Consider the following 6,269-nt stretch of genomic DNA (forward strand, 5'->3'; position numbering starts at 1 on the left):
GCGCCCTGAGTGGGTTAACCTAGAGCCAGTCGAATATGCTATTAAATATAAGAGCGGACTATGGCCGGTATTCATAGTCGAATCTTATTTCAAGACCGTCTTAAGTAATGTCTTAAGATGCGAATACGGCTCTGTGATTGGTTCCTGACATCTTAAGACAGTACTTAAGATGATCTTAAATATAAGATCGGACTATGAATACCAGCCTATAGCCGGTATTCATAGTCGAATCTTATTTCAAGATCGTCTTAAGTAATGTCTTAAGATGTGAATACGGCTCTGTGATTGGTTCATGACATCTTAAGACAGTACTTAAGTTGATCTTAAATATAAGATCTCACTATGAATACCGGCCTATGAATACCGGCCTTTGTGCTGTCTGGGATAACCCAATCTTATATTTAAGATCATATTAAATACTGTCTTAAGATGTCATGAACCAATCACAGAGCTGTATTCGTATCTTAAAACATTACTTAAGACGGTTTGAAATAAGGCCGGTATTCATAGTCGAATCTTATTTCAAGACCGTCTTAAGTAATGTCTTAAGGTGCGAATACGGCTCTGTGATTGGTTCACGACATCTTAAGACAGTACTTAAGATGATCTTAAATATAAGATCGGACTATGAATACCGGCTTAAGATTCGACTATGAATACCGGCCTATGGTTCCAACGTGAAATGGATGCAGATGGCGTTAAATCGATGTCGGCTAAAAGGCCGGCGTGGCCACTTCTAGGCTTCTTTCTGTCATTGTGGCCGTTTGCACTTAATAATCGTGCGCGTTTTTTACAATTGTTAGTGGTGTAATTTAAGTTGTGAACGTGTTCGGTAAGAAATGAGATTTTGTTATCAAAGGAATTATTTGCATTTAATTTTTACATTTGTGTTTTCTATATTGATCATGACGCAGTCATATCAGAATTATAAAATACGGATAATTGTGAAGGAAAGGCCCAACCTCATCGATTTTGTTAAAATTTGGTAAGATAGTGTATTTTGACGCGTAGAAACCGAATCTGTAAACCAAAATCGTTGCTCTTCACGGTGAAGCGAGGTATTAATCGATAAAGTTGATCTCTTTTAAGGTTAGGAAAACTGTCATACCGACGATAACAGCGACATATATGAGATCCATGGACTCATAGGCCGGTATTCATAGTCTTCATAGTATTCATAGTCAATCTTATATTTAAGATCATCTTAAGTACTGTCTTAAGATGTCATGAACCAATCACAGAGCCGTATTTGCATCTTAAGACATTACTTAAGACGGTCTTAAAATAAGATTCGACTATGAATACCGCCCATAGAGGTCCAGAGATCAGGGAGAGTACGAAGGGCTGAAGGCCTTCCTCCCGCTTTGATAAAAATAACATAAACAAAATATAAAAATGCATCTCGCATGGTATGTTAAGTGTATGCTGTTTTTGCGGTAATTATTCAGTTTAGCTTCCTCACCTCCGATTTCGATGAAGAGTAGAGAGATATTAGCCAACAAAGTTGACGCGTTAGGTTAGGAAATCTATCACATCGACGATATATAGCGACATGTACATTGATATTCATTAATTGAGTCCTTTTTCGGTGTAGAATAGTTTATAAGCGTATCATCTCCAGGCGCGTTCATCTACACTTGTTTACACTCAAAGGACTCAATAAATACCAGTGTATATGCCTCGCGGCATCAGTGCGTACTTCGTGCCACATAGAAACAGTGCGCGAATTAGAAATATACTAGACATGCATAAGTAAAAAAGTATTATTGAAACATTTATATATGAACTGAGGGTTCAGGGGGCGAAGCCCCCGGTTAAGGGGGTGGCGAAACCTCTCCGATTTAATAAAAAGTAACATTAAAAAAAAAAGAAAAATGCATCTCGCATAGTGTTAAACATATGTTGTTTTTGCATGCCATTCATACGTCCTACCTTGCATAGGGGTCTTGCTTGTTTTTTCAGTATCCATTTTAGTATAAAGTAGACTCATAGACTTAGTAAGGCAAAGATTTAGTAAAACATTTTCCCTTGCGTATGTGTGTTGTTTTTGCATACTATTCATACGTCCTACCTTGCGTAGGGATTTTATCTATCTTTTCAGTATCCATTCCTACACAGAACAAAACATCCATTGGATGTCCATAGACCATCCATAGCTCCACCAGATATCCATCTCCATCTCGGTGGACGATAAATGGATCTCTAATGGACGTCTATAATTCATCGATGATCGATATCCATATAAAATCCATCGTGGACGTCCATTGTACATCTATTATGGATATGCAATAGATTTTCACGTTTAATTTTTTATTGAATTTTAGTACAATCTCTATTGCATTATAGCTTTCCAAGTAAAACATAAGAATCAAAATGATATCAATTTGACGTCATTTTGACCAAACATTGAATAAATTTGTCAATTATTAGCCAAAAAGAAATTAAATTAATATAATTTTGACTATTATGTTTTACTTGGGCTATTCCTAACAATACAAAAGTTTAATTCTAAAGTATCTCTTAGAAATTTATTATAATGAATATTTTAGAAATCATTACTTGAGATATTTTAAGAATTCATGAGAAATTACTGTTATTAGCTAATTTCATTTATTATATAGTATATGGTTACATTAGACAGATATTCCTTATAATAAGCGTTGATTTATATATTTATATATAAATTTAATTAATTAAATTAAATTTTATATGATAAGATTATATGGTATATTTTATATGGATTTTTTATCTCTTTTTAATTGTGCTCTTTTATCATTCGAATTTTATGATCTCTTATAACTTTGTCTATTTAATAACAGCAATAAAAAAATTTATTATAAATATTTTAAGACTGAAATGGGGTGTGCGGTGTTTCGTAGACCTCACTTCACTAGTTAAGGTTTAAATTAATAATAAAAGTACGAAAAATATAATTTTTATTAAAATTAATTATATTATAAAAAAATTATATTACTGCGTTAATTGCAACATATATACACAAAATACACAAAAATTTATATTGATCGAAGAAGTAGAATGTGTAGTGTCTAAAGCAATAGGCTCATAATGTAAAAGTCCTCAGCTCCAAGTTCGAATTCCGAAGTGTCCGAAGTGTCAGTGAAAATTTTTAAGTGTGATATAACATTTGGAATTAAATAATCTTAAATTTCAAGTAAAGTCAGCAAACGCTGTTTTTTTATTTCAACCATTCGCCAATATTTCTGAAAAAGTGGAACATTTAGCGCTTATTTGGATCTTCCTTGAACATTCTGTGAATATTCCGGAATGTTTTGGGACATCCTTGGGATGTTAATTTTGGATTTATGGAACATTCTGTGAATATTCCAGGAATATCTAGCGTTTACTAAATACAATTTTCAAAATTCATCCATATAAGATCATAGGAACGCTCCAGGAAATGTCCATTACGAGCTCCATTTTACGTTCACAGAAACCCCATGCAAGATAGATGGATGTCCAATGGAGGTTTAAGAAGCGGACATGTGGATGTTTAATGGAGGTCTTATAGACGTTACGTCCATTGGAAGTTTTGAATCTCCATTATGGGTGTCCACTGGACGTTCATTGGACGTTTTTGTTCCGTGTGAGTTTTAGTATATAGTAGACTCATACATTTAGTAAGGCGAAGATGCAATAGATAGCCGGGAAAAAATTCCATATATGATCATAAAAATTCCATATGATCACCCACATAGCAATAGATTCGTAGGATATCCTAATTTGATCAGAATGGTCCCAAACTGAAACGTAATTCATAGGATTACCAGAGAACATATTTCTTTGCCACAAATTATATCATATATCCTCATGACATCTGCAGAATGTTCTATTTTAACTCGAAACAACGTTAATCATTATTGATAAAATGTAGTGATTTCCTTTATTAACACATATCTAACACAGACAATTTACATATATATTAACATTATTTACATGTAAAGTAAGAAATTATGTTTATAAGAAGAAAGACAATTATCAACAAACTTTATCCAAGGAACGTATAAGGAACGTCCCCAGACAGCAAGCGTTATTTTGACGTCAATGGGTGTTTCCGATAATATCTTTCCGAGTCATTTTCCTAGAGCAGAAATAAGTTATAGACATCACCATCTACTACTATTATGTGATTCATGACAACCCAAAGTCACTGTCATAAAAAGTCACTGTTAACCTATTTGCAAGTATTGTTTTTACATGACTCGTGCATGTGCAAGTTCATAATAAATTATGCCATTAGGGTATATTGATGACAAAACAAGATTGATTTAAAATCTATTTTAATAATGTTAATATAGTTTATTGTAATCAAAACATATAATACAAGAACATTTGTATAAACTTAAAACAATAAATTATTATAGTACAGCAAAATTTCAAATTCTTTTACCTGTCAATGAATATGCTACAACAATGTTTTCAAAAAAAATGTGGGATCTTTATATGATGTTCCCGTGGAGGTTAGAAGTTATCCTCATCATCTTCATCAGATGGGTAATCAAAAAATATTTCCCACATTTCTAGTACATCCATTTTTTATCTAAAAATGTTTAGTTGTAATGAATACTAAATAAATAAAGAATAAATAAATTTTATTAGAAAACACCAGATGATTTTATAATCAATAATACAATTTTACAAAATTATCTCGTGTATTTATCACGGTATTGTTCTGCCTAACCCACTGCTTGTAGTCGTGAGACAGCATTAAGTAGTTTTGGGTTGTCATGAATCACATAATAGTAGTAGATGGTGATGTCTGTAACTTATTTCTGCTTTAGGGAAATGACTCGGAGAGGTATTATCGGAAACACCCAATATGTTACCACTATTGATTAGTAACGTCATTTGTCCTTTAAGGACGTGTATTTAAGACGTCATGTTTTAAGACGTCAAAATGACTTTGAAAAATGACGTTATGATAACGTTTAATTTACCATGTTATAGACGAAATTCATTTTGTTACTCAATAGGCAAACAATATTTAAAAAGAAAAACATTTGAAAAGATATTTTTAAAACGTTAAAAATAATGGGGTCAGTTATTTTTTTAAATTAAAATAATGTTTTTTAACGTTTGGAAAAATGTTTTGTTTTTTAATATTTAATAAACTTTTATTTTAACATCTAAAGAATATTTTTTTTAAATGTTAACGTTTAACATTTAAAAAATATTTTCTGAACGTTAAAATAAACGTTTATTACATATTAAAAATCAAAACATTTTTCAAAACATTAAAAAACGTTAAAAAAACGTCTTTTGAATGAAAAAAAAGAAATTATCCCATTACGTTTAACGTTTCAAAAATATTTCTATAAATATTTTTTAAATTGTAATATCAACATCTAGGTAAATATATTTTACTTAAATATTTTATGCTTGTATTTCTAACTTCTCTTTTATATGGAATAATTAGAACTATAAATAGTTTATTTTTGTGGCTGTACTAAATAATATTATAATTATAATTAGTGCTTCGGCTGCACATGGGGATAAAATACACTTAGTATCAGTTGAAGAAATAGTGCAGTAGCTAAGGTGGTAGACTAGGAACCTGAAGGTGTGTGAGGTCTCGATTTCGCGGCCGACCAGTTCTGAATAAATTTCCAGGTGCGAAAATAGTAAGAAATCTAATAAAAGAGCTAAATTTCATTTCAAATCAACATAAACTTACTAGTTGCAATCGTTTCTGCAAGATATTTTTTTTAACCAGTGTCATATGTCATTGTTGAGTTATTTTATATAAAAAAATTACGTCATTGGCCTGTAACTTATGATCGTCAAAAAAACGTTATTGTTTGATTAATTTGAAGGATAAACGACGTAAAATTCACGTCATTATCACTGTTGTCTGCTACTTGGGCTAAAATCAATTTTAATATGCAAGGACATCTTCAGGATATTGGTAGGAGCAAATATTATTATCTACGCACATCCTGCTAATATTCAATTATTACTTCTTATGGACATTTAAAAAGCAGACATACAGATGTCCTCGGCATATGTATTATATATATTTTGGTTATATTATATATATATATATATATATATATATATATATATAATATACTATATATTATATATATTTTTACGAACGAGTTCTGGATATCATTAAATCCCTCGTGATACATCTACTGGACATACTTAGAACCAATTTTTACTATGTGGGCATATATAATTATATTTAAATATAATATAATATAATATATATATATATATATATATATATATATATATATATATATATATAT

At 30.9% G+C, this 6,269-nt stretch overlaps 1 protein-coding gene across 2 annotated transcripts in view; it reads left to right on the top strand.

Annotated features, from left to right (window-relative positions):
• Positions 1 to 703: 703 nt before the first annotated feature.
• LOC116852472 (tyrosine--tRNA ligase, cytoplasmic) overlaps positions 704 to 6,269 on the top strand; it is an 82,971-nt gene continuing 77,405 nt past the window's right edge. The window contains exons 1-3 of one of the 2 annotated variants that reach the window (XM_032832903.1): positions 750 to 832; positions 915 to 985; positions 3,452 to 3,604. The gene's annotated coding sequence lies outside the window, so the exon portion shown is untranslated. Of the gene's footprint in view, positions 833 to 914; positions 986 to 3,451; positions 3,605 to 6,269 lie in introns of both variants that reach the window. The other variant, XM_032832901.1, reaches the window with a different exon arrangement.

The sequence above is a fragment of the Odontomachus brunneus genome, unplaced genomic scaffold, assembly GCF_010583005.1.
Source record: "Odontomachus brunneus isolate Ranch 3 - 2012 unplaced genomic scaffold, Obru_v1 Obru_scaffold_227, whole genome shotgun sequence".
Classification (NCBI taxonomy): domain Eukaryota; kingdom Metazoa; phylum Arthropoda; class Insecta; order Hymenoptera; family Formicidae; genus Odontomachus; species Odontomachus brunneus.